Source organism: Chelonoidis abingdonii, chromosome 3 (genome assembly GCF_003597395.2).
Source record: "Chelonoidis abingdonii isolate Lonesome George chromosome 3, CheloAbing_2.0, whole genome shotgun sequence".
In the NCBI taxonomy this organism is placed as follows: domain Eukaryota; kingdom Metazoa; phylum Chordata; order Testudines; family Testudinidae; genus Chelonoidis; species Chelonoidis abingdonii.
In genome coordinates this window covers 160,614,928-160,630,305 of record NC_133771.1, presented here as the reverse complement: position 1 = coordinate 160,630,305, position 15,378 = coordinate 160,614,928, and the positions used below count along the sequence as shown (strand labels likewise).

The window sequence follows — 15,378 nt, the reverse complement described above, 5'->3', positions numbered from 1 at the left end:
CTGGACATGCTTTCAGAAGTCTTAAAGGAGCAACACTCTAATGCAGAAACTACAGAACCAGAACCACGAAAAAAGAAAAATCAACCTTCTGCTGGTGGCATCTGACTCAGAAAATGAAAATAAACATGCGTCGGTCCACTCTGTTTTGAATTGTTATTGAGCAGAACCCGTCATCAGAATAGATGCATCTCCTCTGGAATGGAGGCTGAAGCATGAAGGGACATATGAATCTTTAGCGCATCTGGCACATAAGTATCTTGCGATGCTGGGTACAACAGTGTCATGTGAACTCCTGTTCTCACTTTCAGGTGACATTGTAAACAAGAAGCAGACAGCAGTATCTCTGGCAAATTGTAACCAAATTTGTTTGTCTGAGTGACTGGCTGAACAAGAAGTAGGGCTGAGTGGACTTGTAGGCTCTAAAGTTTTACATTGTTTTATTGTTCAGTGCAGTTACTTTTTGTACAAAATTCTACATTTGTAAGTTCAACTTTCATGATAAAGAGATGACACTACGGTACTTAGGTGAATTGAAAAATACTATTTCTTTTGTTTTTTAGAGTGCAATTATTTGTAATCAAAAATAAATATACGGTGAGCACTTTACACTTGGTATTCTGTGTTATAATTGAAATCAATATATTTGCAAATGTAGAAAACATCCAAAAATATTTAAATAAATGGTATTCTAGTACTGTTTAACAGTGTGATTAATCACACAAATAATCACAATTAATTTTTAATTGCACAATTAATCGTGATTATTTTTTTTAAATTGCTTGACAGCCCTAGTTTTGATTTCATAAGAGCAGCATTTTCCAAAAGAAATCTGTTCAGTCTGAAAATTTCTGACCTCTAAAAATATGAAAACATAACAGATATTACAATCCAACCTGAATATTAACTGTATATGCAGTAAATGTTTAAATCATTTATAATGTCATCTTTTTTAGTTGAGAAGCACCAAACTGAGGAATCACCACCCAGGGATTTTACTCCCAGTTCTTCAATTCATTGCCTATATAATTCTGTGCCAGTTAGTTTAGTTATGCCTTCCCTTCCCACCCCCCACATCTATAAAGTGGGGATACTTACCAACCTCACTAGGGAAGCTGAAGACGAAAGCTTTGATCCTACAATGAGCTCCACAAGTGAATCCCTGCACTGTGCTGAGCACATTGAAGTCAGTGGGATTTAATGCAGGTGCAGGGATCTGTCTATGCACAGCCCATTGCACGATCAGAATCTGAACTTTTAACATCTGTAAAGCACTTTTAGGTTCTTGGAAGAGCTCATATGTTCAAATCAATCAAGTCTCCCAATATCTGTGTAATATCCTTATTTTACAGATGGTGAAACTGAGGCGCAGAAAGTTGTATGACATCCCCACACCCAAAGGTCACACAGCAAATCAGTGGCAGAGCCAACACAGACCACTGATTGCCTCTCAGTCTTGTGCTATAGCTTCTAGATAAGGATCCTCTCAAATGCAACCCTTTTGAGTTTAGATGTTACCCAATTACTATTTGAATAAGATGGAGTTTTAAAATATACACACACTATGGTAAGAGGTAGAAAATTTGCAGTTTGACACTGTTGCTCCGGTTGCCTGGTCAGGCACTGATGTGCTTACCTATCATTTGTGCCCATAGAGGTCTTTGTTGGTGACAGCATTAGTGCATTTAATACAGTTTAGACTATTGCAATACTCTTTTCTACAGTTTTCTGGTGTCTACAATTAACAAAAGGCTGTTTTTAGGATTGTCCTTACCACCACACAGCATAAGCCAATTACTCTATGTGTGAATCAAGGCTACTAGAGGACAGTAAAATTCTACATTAAAATCAATGCCCTCCCTCTTCAAGTAGAAAGCCCTTCCGAGTATTGGACTGAGCTCTCTCTCTCTCTAACCAGATGACATACATCATCACCAGCTGAGGTCACCTTAAGTTAAACCCCTTATTACAACAGCACATAAAACTTGTCATACTGTTTCTTCAGCCACTTTTTTCCAAATCAATCCTGAAAACACAATAATTTTCCTTTTTGCTTTCAGTCATTAGTTCGATGCTTTCAACGGTATTTATATATTGGAAAGACAAGGTAGGTGAGGTAGCATCTTTTACTGAACCAACTTGTACTAGAGAAAGAAACAACTTTTGAGCTACACAGAGCTCTGCTTCAGGTCTGGGTAAGGTACTCAGAATGTCACCGCTAAATACCAGATGGATCAGACTGTTTAGCAGTTAATACACAGTGTAAGAGTCCATTCAAGGTGAAGAATACAGAGGGTATAGATGTAGCTCCTCCCTTCCTGCTCCTGTTACTAAAGAGTTTCCCGCACTCTGAGGCTGGAAGACATACCCCACAGGCACCTCTTGAAACAGGGTGACCAGACAGCAAATGTGAAAAATCAGGACAGTGGGTGGGCAGATGGGGGATAATAGGAGCCTATACAAGAAAAAGACCCAAAAATAGGGACTGTCCCTATAAAAATCGGGACATTTGGTCACCCTGTCTTAAAATCACTTATTGAGGCAGGAGTTCCTCTCATATGGGAGGACCCATACCCTTATGTGCTGCCTATAGGAGTGCCAGGGGACACCCAGTCATCCAGCCTAAGTACTAGAATGGTACAACATGAGGTAAAATAGTTCTCAATTTTTGTTCCATAATGTGGATCACATGTTACTAAGCAGATAGTTTTGTGCATGCCCCGCCCTCTCATGTTTGCAAACAAAAGAAGGGAACCAATCATATATTGTATCATGCCTCTTGCAACTACAGAAATTCCTTACATGGATAAATAATGTTAGAAATGTATTTTTTGATTCTATAATACAATTTAACAGATGTAAAAAAGGAATGGAATCATCTCTGTGGATGACCAACAAGCACTCAACAGACCAGTCTGAGAACTGCTGTGGTGGAAGAATGAATTAACATTATGCACTTTTTTTTTTTTTAAACAAAAGAGGGACTAAAGAAATACCAATTTATGACTACACAAAGTCAGGAGTGATTAACTTCTTATGACCAAGGACATTAGTTATTATAAACAAGCCATGAAAAATTGCAGCCAGATAATTAGAAGTCTCACTTAAACCCAGAAAACAAAGAAAAATAAAGTCTAATGCTAAAGCTAATGTTCATTTTTATCCTATTTTGTACTACAACATACAGAGGGCTGAATTCTGCTCTCAGCTTTGCATAACAGATTTAATCTCTGCTATTCAGCTCTCCTTTTGTATACTCCTAAAGAAACATTCATCCAATTCCGCACTCAAAAGCCCCACACAGAGCACAGTTGAAGGGGTCCCTCTATGGAGTCTGTCAGGCCCACTATTGAGTCACCTGAAGAGGGGTTCAAACAGAACATTGCAATGTATTCTTTCTCCAGAATAGCTGAATTTGCTGCCTCCAACTCCTCCAAACTATACCTAGCTCAGTTTCTTGGAACCTGAACCAACATCTCTGTGTGGCAGCATGCTGTACCTGCCATTAGACCACCCTCAATGTCTCAGTAGCTACTGATACCTCATGCACTACCTACTAATCAAACACTTATCTATCCCAAAAGAATGTATTTAATTTTATAAATGGATTTTGAGAGAGAGTGGAAGACCAAGAGAGAAAAGAAAACTGTCATTTTTATACTATCCGTTTTAAAACATTTTCAGAATCAAGAGCAAGTTTAAGGATCAGTAATGAATTTGGATAATATAAGCACCAACACTATGACTCCACCGCAACAAAACAATTATTAATGAAAGTTTTGGAGATCATAGCTGTGACCTGCTTTGGACACGTTAGATTTTCTTTTGTGCTGTAAGATAGAAGAGAGTCCTGCTGCATGAAGTGCAAGTAAGTGGCCACACTGCAGGAAAAGATATGTGGTCTGAAAATGGAAGTTTCAACACTGCCCAGCATCCAAGAAAATAAAGACTTCTTGGACACCAAGAATCCAATACTGTTGCCACAGACACCACAAGAAGAGGGATTGGTGTTAAGAGAATTGGAGAGAGTAAAAACCAAAGAAACAGACTGGCAATTTCTGACTAAGAGAGGAAAGAGAGCCAGAAAGCATTCAACTTCATGTAATCAGATACTCAAAGTCAACTGCCAAGGAACCTGTGACTAGAGGAATAGAACAGGAAGCTGTAGGGGACATACATGTAGTATGAAGCAAGAAGCCACCACGAGGTATTCTTCAATCATCCTAAGAAGTCAAACCACAGTCAACAATAACTGTATATTAAGAACAGTGGATGCAGAATTCAGCAAGGGACACAAGGAAAACAGGATGGTGTGCTATTTCCCTGGAATGAAAATATGAGATGTAACTGCAACATTGGACAGGTTTATGAAGTTGTTCTCCATTAGTGATGATACATATTGGAAGCAATGACTCAGCATTGTGAGGAACAGTGCAGATTATAGAAGACTTCAGGGATCCTGGAAGGGAGCACATCCAAATGATCTTTTCAGACAACCTTCTGGTCCCACAAGTGAGAGAAGGCAGAAAATACTGGAGCTAAACCCCTGCCTGCATCACTGGTGTGATGCTGAAGGTTTTGGTTTTATGGGGCACTGGGCCATATTTCAGAGGGAGACAGGGCTGTCCAAACAGGACAATCTGCATCTCACAGATATGGGTGCTAATCTTCTCAGATGGAGACTAGCTGCAGGAGCCAGGAAAGTGAATAATGCAAGAGATGGGTGCTATGGAAGCAGATGCAGTACAAACTCAAACTCAGTGTGCCAAGAACAGATTAAATCAGTGTGTCAAAGATCATGAAGAGAATATATTTTCCAGTTGCTCGTATACCATGGTAGACGTCTGAGTAACAAGTAAGAGAAACTGGAAATTCTCATTTAAAAAACTGGCATTACTGAAACTTTGTGGGACAATCTGCATGACTGGAATGTTAAAGATCACAGATTAAAAGAAATTACAGTGTCTTTAATGTAGGGTGCCACCTCTCACCACTGCCCCCTGTATCCTTCCTAAAGAGATTATCAGTAACTCAGAAAAACAGGATTTGAAAGCTTACAAATCAATGTGCTAAGAAATCCCAGGAGGGGGTACTGGTGGAGCCTTTAACAGACTGCCAAATCAAGCCAAATAACAGGATGAGTTACTCCTTAAGCACCAGTCTAAGAAGTCTGAAAAGAAAAATTGTATTATGGAGGATTTCAGTTTGGAAGACATGCTAGAAGCCACATGCAGTCATCATTAGATCATTTGAGTTTCTAAAAATTATAGATAATTTAGCACAAAAGATATAGCGTCCAACATGAGGTGACTCTATTTTGGACCTTATTATGACAGATAAGGATGAATTAATCACTGGACAAGAAGTTGATGGTTGCCTAGGAACCAATGATTATGACCTGATTATATTCAATATGGACAAACAGAGAATCACAACCAGTAACATGTATACTTGGCATTTCAAAAAGGCTGATTTCCCAAAGCTGAGGAAAATCATGAGCAAAATTAATTGGGAGGAAAATTTGGAGCTCTTTAAGAAAAGTTTATTAAATGGCCAAAAAGTTACAATACAACAATCAAGAAAGAGGACAACTTTGGCTAAAAGCCCATCCTGATTGAGTAGCAAAATGAAGGCAGCAATTAGAAATAAAAAAAGCAATATATAACAAATAGAAACAGGGGGAACAGATGGCAATCAATATAAATTAGAAGTTATGAAGCGTAGAAAAGTGATATTGTAAGCTAAAGACATCAGGGAAAAATCCATGGCTTGCAGGACTAAGGACAAGAAGGAGGTGGATTGGGGGCCAGGGGTTAGCTATATTAGGAACAAAAGAAATCCTAAGAATGGCATAGGCCCATTACTACATGGAGATAGTAAAAATATTAAAAATTATGCAGAAAGAGGCAGAAGTGTTCAATAAATATTTCTGTTCTGTATATGAAAAAAAGCAGGATGATGTGCTTGTATCATATCAGGCTGATGAGTAATTTTGAGACCATTAGAAACCAAGGAGAACGTTAATCATCATCTATTAGGGATATACATTTTTAAATCAAAGGCCCGGATAACGTGTGTCCAAGAATCTCTGGCCCACTGATGATAATATTTAATAAATCTTGGAATACTGGGAAATTTCAGAAAACTGGATGAGTGCTACTATTGTGCCAATATTTAAAAAACGAACATAGGATAACGTGGGAATCTAAGGACCAAACAATCAGATATCAATCTTGGGTAAAATAATAGGAAAAGAGATACAAGATTCAACTGATAAAGAATTAAAGTCTAGGAATACAGTTAATGCCAATCAACGTGGTTTTATAGAAAACAGGTCTTGCCAAGCAAACCTGATTTCATTCTTTAAGGCAATTACAAGTTTGGTTGATAAAGACAACTGCATAGATGCAATATATTTAGACTCTGGTAAGACATTTCACTTTGTGCCACACAATATTCTAATTTTAAAATGAGCAATATATATTATCAATAAAGCACATGTTAAATGGATTAAGAAATGGTTAACTGACAGATGTAAAAAAGCAGTTGTTAATGGAAATCATCACGGAGGACAGATGTTTCTAATGGGGTTCTACAGGGCTTGATGTTCTTCACATTCTTCATCAATGTTCTATAAATAAATAAATACATACATACAGAATCACTGTTTTTAAAATTTGTGAATCAAAGATAGGCAGAGTAGTAAATAATGATGAAGACAAGCCAGTCATATGGAGAGTTCTGGACCACTTTGTAAGCTAAGACCGTTCAAACAAAACATGCCAAATGCGGACACCAGAAAGTTATACACCTAGGAACAAGTAATGCAGGCTATAACTTCAGAATGGGAAGACTATATCCTGGAAAGCAGTGACTCAGAAGAGGAGCTAGCCGTCATAGTGGACAAGCAACTCCATGAGCTTCTAGTGCGATGCTCTGGCAAAAATGGCTTGGGATCCTTGGATATATATACAGGAGAGGAGTGAGATGATTTTGCCCCATATACAGCAATAGCAAGAGTGATACTCAAATACTGTATCTAGTTCTGGTTTCCACATTTTAAAAGGACATTGAAAAATTGGAGAGGGTGCAAAAAAGAGCCATAAAAGTTATTCAAGGGCTGGAGAAAATGCCTTACAGTGAGATTTTTAAAGAGCTCAATCTGTCTAGGCGATCAAAAACAAGATTGAGAGGTGACTTGATTATCATGTGTAAGTACTTTAATGAGCAGAAAATACTGCGTACTACTGATGTTGTGGAAGATATGCTTTAGCTAAACACAAATTAGGTTTTAATCAAACACAAGTTATTGGGTTCAATACAATAACTGGATGAAATTTAATGGCCTCTGATTTACAGCAGATCAGACCAGATAATCTAGTGTCTATTCTGGCCTTAAACTCTATTAATCTCGCTATTAAGAAAAATGATACACAACTAACTACAGTAGTGACTTGATATAATACGTGTAAGAAATTTGTACATTCTTTATCCTCGAAACATGTTATTTTTTGTGGGATTTGTAAAGTAGAAGGACAAATCTGCAGTTAAAGCATCTTCCTAATTGGTAAGCTTTTTCCATACTCAATTAGAATGCTAGAACATCACCCAGCCCAAGTAAGCAAAACGTTGTTTTGCACAACCAATCTTCAGCACTTCTAAATCAGAAGCAAACAAGAGAACCTAAAGAGAAAGAGAGAGCATATATACAAACTCTCTGTGTTTTAGCAGCCTGTGTAGTTCGGGGGATTGGTGGTGGGATACACCAATGCAAAAAGATACAGCAACACTGTTCTAGGGCTGCTGTTGCAAAACATATAGCTAAGATTCTGTGAAGGAAGAGAAATAGAGCCAGTGCCAGAGAACCAAAGGGGGGGAACAGTGATAAGATATGAGACAGACTGGAGCAAATACTTGTAGAGTTTTTAAATAAGAGCAATTTTGTACTAGATCCTGAAGTGAATGAGAAGCCAGTGGAGGTAGCTTATATTCGTTTGGAAATGTGAGAAGGTGGGAAATGTTACTTAGGACCAACAGATCACCAATAATGAGATCCTTGATAGAACTGGCCTACAGTCTATGCCAGGGTCCCCAAACTTTTCACAGCCATGGCCCCCTCTGCTCCCCACCCCGGACATGAACAGGAGTAAGGGGGCCAAGGTTGGGGGCAGAACTCGGGCCAGGGCCAGGGGCGAAGCAGCAGCCAGAGCTGGAGACAGGAAGGGAGAGGAAGTAGGGACCACAGCAGAGCTGGAGGTGGAGCAGGGCTGGGTGGCACTCCCACCCTGCCCCCATGAGGGCTGGTCCAGCCTCACCACACCCACTGAACATTCCTCTGTGCCCCAGGGGGCCATGCCCCACAGTTTGGGGACTACTAGTCTATGCAGACTATGCTGGACGTTCACAGGCTTTGCTGATTGGGGCACGAGGAACGCACGCCTCAGGATCGTCTGCCAAAGGTTGTGCTCTATGACCAACTTAAGAACCACCCATGATGCAGAGGAAGGCCAATGCTCCGATACAGTGACAAGGTCAAGCAAGGTCTCAAGAAATCCAGTATTCTCACTAACAACTGGGAAAATCCTGCCCACAATCGCTGAGTTTGGAGAAGCCAGGTTAAGGCTGGTGCAGTCACTGTGGAGAGCCATCAGAGAGCCCAGACTGAGGCTTGCAGGCAAGCCGTGAAGCAGAGTATGCTTCAACCACCATCTGGCGAGTGGACCTGTATCCACTGCAGGAAGGTTTGCTGATTACACATTGGGCTCTTTCCCCATACCATTGATAAGCAGCACTGATGGACCAACTTTGTCATGTCTCCTTTCATCTGTCAAGATATTGGAGGGCCAATGAGAAGATGGGCAGCAGATTTCCAAAGATGTTGGTAATTGATATGAACATAAAAAAGAGGAGCAATAGTCAAAGCAAGAGAAGATGAAGATATAGATGAGGATTTCACCAGATATGGAGCAGAATAATGATAAGTAGAGTCAGACACTGAAGGAGGTATGTTGAATAAAGGGGATATATACCGTGGAGGCAAATGGGAGGTCTGAGTCTAGGACAGTAAAAAGGAGGTGGAATTGTCTTGAAGGATATTTCTCTTGTTTAAAAAATAATCTACTGTCTGAAACCTTTGGCTTAAAAAAGGAAAGACAATGCCGTATGTTTACTTGTTCAAGGCACACTGAAATTGTGGACAGAGAAAAGTCAAAATGTTATCTAAGTCAAGTGCATGCTAGAGATAGAAATGAGGGAAAATGATTGTTTAGAATGGAACAGCAATTATAAACTAGAAATAAGATGAAATAAAGCAAAGAAAAAATGAGGCTATTTTTGGAAGATTCCCAGTGGTGAGATTTAATAGACAGTGAAAGAGTATCCCCAAGTAAAAGAAGCCTGAGAACTGAGCTAACTATACAGGAACCAAGAACTCAATGCCTATTCCAAGCTCAAGCAAGGCATTAACCACCTCTGGTGCAAAATATTCAAAGCTTTATATAAAATACTGGAAAAACATGCTGCAGCCTAATGATAGAAGTCTTTCAAATCATACTTTAATTTGAAAAATTACTTTTATGACTTTACGTAAACAAAAGGATCTAAAGTAAAAATAACTCCAGATAAGCAAATAAATCAGTAAAGAGGCAAAAACATATCAAGAGGATTCAAACAGTTTTGCAGAACCAATACGCAACGAATAACATAGGATCCCACCTTGAAGAAACAGGCCAAAGAGAACTAGAAGAAGAGCCTATTGCACTAGGGAAAAGAATGAATACAGAACTACAACATGTCCTGAGGGGAACATTATTGCACAGGCTGGTAAGAGCAGGATAGACTGGGTGAGCCACTAGTATTTCCATCACTTGTTTCGTGATTCAACTGAATAAGGAACGGTGAGACAGAAATCGGACTGAAAAAATTTTTAAAAAGAAAGATTAGTCTTTAGAGGAGACAAAAAATGTTCTTTACGATAAAGGAAGAAAAATGAAGTGGTGAGAGTAGAGCTCAGATCTGTAAACCACTCACATAAAAACAGTGAAAATCAGGAAGAATAAGATAAAAATACTGTAGTTCAAGAGGCCACAGAGAATAACACTAGCATTACAAGGGCAACACATTGTTTAATCACCGTTAAATTCCAGATGACAGCACTCAAGGACAAAGAGAGGCACAGTGCCTGAAAAAAGAAATGTGAACAGCATAGAAGAAAATTCTATCAGAATTTCTTAGCAGTAAAAAGTAGTGAAAGCTTCTGAGTGGAAAAAAAAAAAAATCAGAAACAGGACAACACAGGATTAAATGACGCAAAAGTACAATGATCCAGGAACTGATAATTAAAACAGGGCATTAAGAAATATTAGAATTATGGTTATCTTCATAAAGGTAAAATCCAACAAAAATATTAACAAACCTGCTCACAGTGAACACATCTTCTCAAACAATAATTAATTTTTCAGAACAAGAAGTTGCCCCATACTTCGCATATGTGGTAGCTCAGTTGCAGCTCCATAGTTAAGACAGAATTTTGCCCTTGAAGCAAGGATTCAATCTCTCTGTTATATGTTATCTGACCGTTTTTGTACCTAATTATGTTAATAATGGGAATATCACAGACTCTTCAAAACTTCCCATATAGTTGAAACCCTGTGCACAGGCTACATTTGAAGATTTTTTTTAGGATTAATCGTCATTTCTCCATTATTCTTCATAAATGAAAGAGGCTGAATAAGTAATGTTCTAGTTCAGAGTATTCCATGAAGAACTGTCCTTTTTCAAAATGGCTGTCATCTATTATTGTCAATAAAAGTGAGGCAAAAGACTGCCCTCAATTCAGCTACCCTTCTTAAATTGCCCTCCCAAGCTCCCATTTTTCTCAGTGGAAAGAAGGTCACAGGCTGTCATTAGCTAAGATGGCTACTGCCTCCATTCACCTCCTCCTAGGGTGACCAGACAGCAAATGTGAAAAATCAGGACGGAGGTGATGGGTAATAGGAGCCTATATAAGAAAAAGGCCCAAAATTTGAGACTATGCCTATAAAATCGGGACATCTGGTCACCCTAGCTGCTCCTCACACTGTTCCTCTCTATCTCCTGATAGGACAAAAGGCCTATCATTATTCCTGAGAGCAACTTGACTTCATTCCCTCCAGGAGCAATGGAAGGCAGTGGCTATTTTGAAAAAAACATTTTAACTGAGGGCAGCCAATAGCCTCATGCTCACTGGGAACAATGAGATGTGACAGTCATTTTGAAAGAGGACAATTCTTTCTTTCTTTCAAGGAAAAAAGTGATACCTAATTAAAAATAAGCATTATACACATAGAATTCAGAGTCAAAAATTAGTCTTTTAATTGAAATAAATATGAAAGTTGATTAAGGAACTCAGTACAGCAGCCTCTATGTTACTTGATATTTAAGACATTTATTTTATATTAGAATAGGGGCTGGAATTTTGACCAAAGACCATCAGGTAAACCTCTATATTTGAAAAAATGGTATTTGTGAAAACTGACATAGGGTATTTAACAGCCATGCAAAGCAGACAGTACGATTTTAAGGTCACAGCTGAAAGACCCCATCATACCAAACTGTGGAGTTTAATGGAACACCATAGAACTCTGGAAGAATGAAGGTCCAGGATGACCTTGCTATGACTTTAATACACATTTATAAGGAGGTTAAGCCTGACGTTTAAACCATTAAGGCATCCACCCTGTCATGATCATAAAAACAACAAAACAAAATTATTATTTCCCCGTCAGAAGATGGACTGTCTATGATTCTTCAAAAGAACATAGTTTTCAAATTACTAATCTTTTATTAAAATATATATGCAATATATAGACAAACTGATTTATATTTATGCCTGATATAATACAAAGTGTTCTCCAGTGTAAGAGGCTCTTTAAATGAAGTAAAAAACAGTGGAGATCCTCAAGGCCTTATTTGGGCTGGTATCAGATAATGTTCCAAGAACACCACAGCAAGCAAAAACTAAAAGCAAAAGTGAACTGAATATGAAATTTGAAAGACAGAATAAATCTCCATTTGAAACTGAAGAAAATTATTAAAATGATAGGAAAGGCCATTCTGAACTGCTCAGTTTTACCAAAGCTGTCAAAACCATGACTTTAAGTTGCTGGTCGGCATCTATTGAATTTGCTACAAGTACATTTTTTCCCCTTTTTCAAGGAGGAAAGCAACAACAGTAACAATTGTGAGCTTCCTGATATTATGGAAAACAAGACTGTGACTGTACAGCTGTACTTCCCTAAATAAGTATGCCAACCGCTTTCAACACAATGGGACACAGTACCAGGGTATTTGCATTGTGGCAGCAGTTATGATTGATGATCCACATAAACCTGATCTGTTGCAAAGAGGATGTAGCACAAACCACAAAGAAACCAGACACTTCAGCCTGTGTTTGGCACTTTACCCTGGATACAGGAGATCCTGATCATTTCAGCCTACCTTTTTCTACTGCCAGATTTTGCAATCTTCCTTTGCAGAATTATTCTGCCTTGTAAAGATAACAAACAGATCTGCCAACAGACTTCAGGGAGTTTTTACAGATTTCTGCTTGCCTACAGTGGCAGGCTTCCCCCATAGTGGTCACAGACTTTTTTTATTGAACTCTAAATTATTAACCCTTTCTTGTGCCCATTGGCACAAATCTTTATTGTGTGAGCCATAATATTGTTTTATGCTATGAATGACTCATAAGCATTTTTAAACTCACAATGCTAAGAAGAATTAACACTTCAGTTCATCAATTATTATTAATAATCTGAAAAATCAATTTGTCTGAACAAAATACTTATTTGCATCATGTTCCTTATTCAATCAGTGTATAGGTTAACAACATGATTATATGCAGGTATTGGCTGTTTTGGTTTTTAAATCATGGAAACTGGACACATGGTGAATGAAGAAAAGCTGATTTGATGGCATTTCCATTTTGATATCAAAGTTCAATGCACACGTCACAAAGATAAGTAAGAAGGGCAGTTCCAGGCATACTCTTCCAAATCTAGGCTTACTACCTGTGTTTACCACTATAGACTTTGTACGCCTACTTCCTTGCACATCGCTCGCTTGTTTGTGAAATCTTCCCTCATCAGGAACAACTCTGGTCTCTCTGTACTCAAAAACACTCACTTTTTTAAAATCTCTCAATGAATTGTTTAAAAACAGAGCTCTACAGGTGATACATGAGAGAGCTATTATATTCCCACAGAAACGATGGTAACGTTCTCAATCTTGCTGTTGCACTATTAAGATCCTTCAGTGCAATCTGGCAGTAGCCACAAAGCAAGTCTTTAACATTGTTTTACGGCATTTAATAAATGGAAGTAGGTTGTTCAAGGCTTTAAAATGGGGTTGAACTTGCCACCTGGACATTGAAGAATTTTATTATTATTTTTAGCTAAAAATGGACCTCTCTCTAAACAGAGAGGCTACAGTGTACACAAAAGTAAGGAATACTAGTTGACATAGTTGTCCTCTTCATATACTAGGAAAAAATACCACCATGTCCCAAAGTAGTACACCTCTACCCCGATATAATGTGACCCAATATAACACAAATTCGGATATAACACGGTAAAGCAGTGCTCGGGGGGGGGGGGGGGGGCTGCGCAGTCCAGCAAGTTCAATATATGGGTTTCACCTATAACACAGTAAGATTTTTTGGCTCCCAAGGACAGCGTTATATCGAGGTAGAGGTGTATGTACTGAATGGGTTAGGCTAAATTCATGTTGGAAATGTCCACATTTATGATGCTCCAGTGTGTTCTATGTAATCTCTAGCATCCAAGATTCTATCTTCATCTTTCTGAAAACATCTACCCATATTTCTGTGATGAATCCTAAGCAACATTTTGGTACTTTTAGAACAGCAGATTAAATACACACTTCATCCTGACAGTCATGTTGGAGTCTAAGCGGACTATAATCATAAAAACAGAAAAACAAACAATTTCATGGCCTACCTAAAGTAAATTCCTGGAATGACAGATTTTGCTGTAAATGTCAAACTACCATTAAAATATTTGTAACAATATAGAATGATAACTCTGTTGATTGCTGTTTGTAGAAGGAGTATGGCTTCTACGGTACTGTGCAATCAGATAAAAAGTCCTAATGCATACTGAAATACAAAGAAATTCTCCTCAGCATTTAAATTGTACCACATACTCTCTAGATCAGTGTGACTACCAGAGTACAAACAACATGTTTTGTGAATAAAACAGGTACTACCCATCTGCTTATTGACTGACCTAAATAAAAAAATATGATGACCCACCTCTAATTACTAAATAAAATTTGAGAGGGAATGATGAATTTCAGAAATGGCAAGTGAAAACTTTACAGATAAAAGCAAAGCTACAATAAGCCAAGCCAGTAGACCACACTGAAATGATACAGTGTTCCAACTTGAAGACCTGAGGAAATTAGGGTGCAGCAAGCTAGAGTGTGAACTGACAGCACACTGGCTACTCCACACTATCTCCCCAAGAGAACAGTCTTGCTATGTACCCAAAGTGCCTTCAGATAGTTTAGCTTAGTACAAGAGTGTTCACATAGGAAGTTAGTGCAGAGTAACTTGTGATCTGTAAATTCACACCCCAGCTTGCTGCACACTAACTTCCCATGTAGAGAAGCCCTTAGGTTATATAGCTGCACCTCCTACCAGGTCCAGCTTTAGGCTAGCCACTGCCTCAGTTTCTTCTCACTTAGACTGAACCACCCAACCTCTCAGCTTGTTTTGGTTGCAGTGATAACTTGCTACAGAGACCTGGCTATTTAGCTAAGTCATTAAAGAAAAAGTACCTCTTGCAGGATATCCAAGTCCAGAATAAACACAAAAGAGTCTTCTGTCCCGTTAGTCTCAAGCTGGGCCTAGGCACTCCTTGGTCCTTTGAGTCTCTACCAAGCAGCAGCTCCCCATGGGTTCATATCTACATTCTCCCTTCTCCCCCTCAGGCTCTCCACAGGCTTCTGTCTTATCTCCATCCCAGAACCCCTGATTTAGCCACACAATCTATCATGTGACTGAGCTCATGCAGGTGGAGAAAATAAGTGTTACAGGTGGGACATGACCAATCATTCTTAAAGGGCAAGTCACCCTGTGACAGGCTATAAGAATTGATTTGAGACAGACACACGGACACTTCTTGATCATTACAGCTGAATGAATACTCCATGAAATTCCATGGAAGTGTAATGGTCACAAGTCAGATACATTTGTGGAAGCAAAATTACCACCATAAACAATAAAGCAAGTTTTTATATGCATTTGATAGCCAAGATAGATCAGTCACTTTATTATTGCTTTAACGTTATCCTTCCTCACAACTTTTACCATTCTTCACC

General features: G+C 38.7%; 1 protein-coding gene across 6 annotated transcripts in view; it reads right to left on the bottom strand.

Annotated features, from left to right (window-relative positions):
• Positions 1-15,378, bottom strand: part of BABAM2 (BRISC and BRCA1 A complex member 2) — a 308,342-nt gene that overhangs the window by 250,872 nt on the left and 42,092 nt on the right. The window lies entirely within an intron of this gene.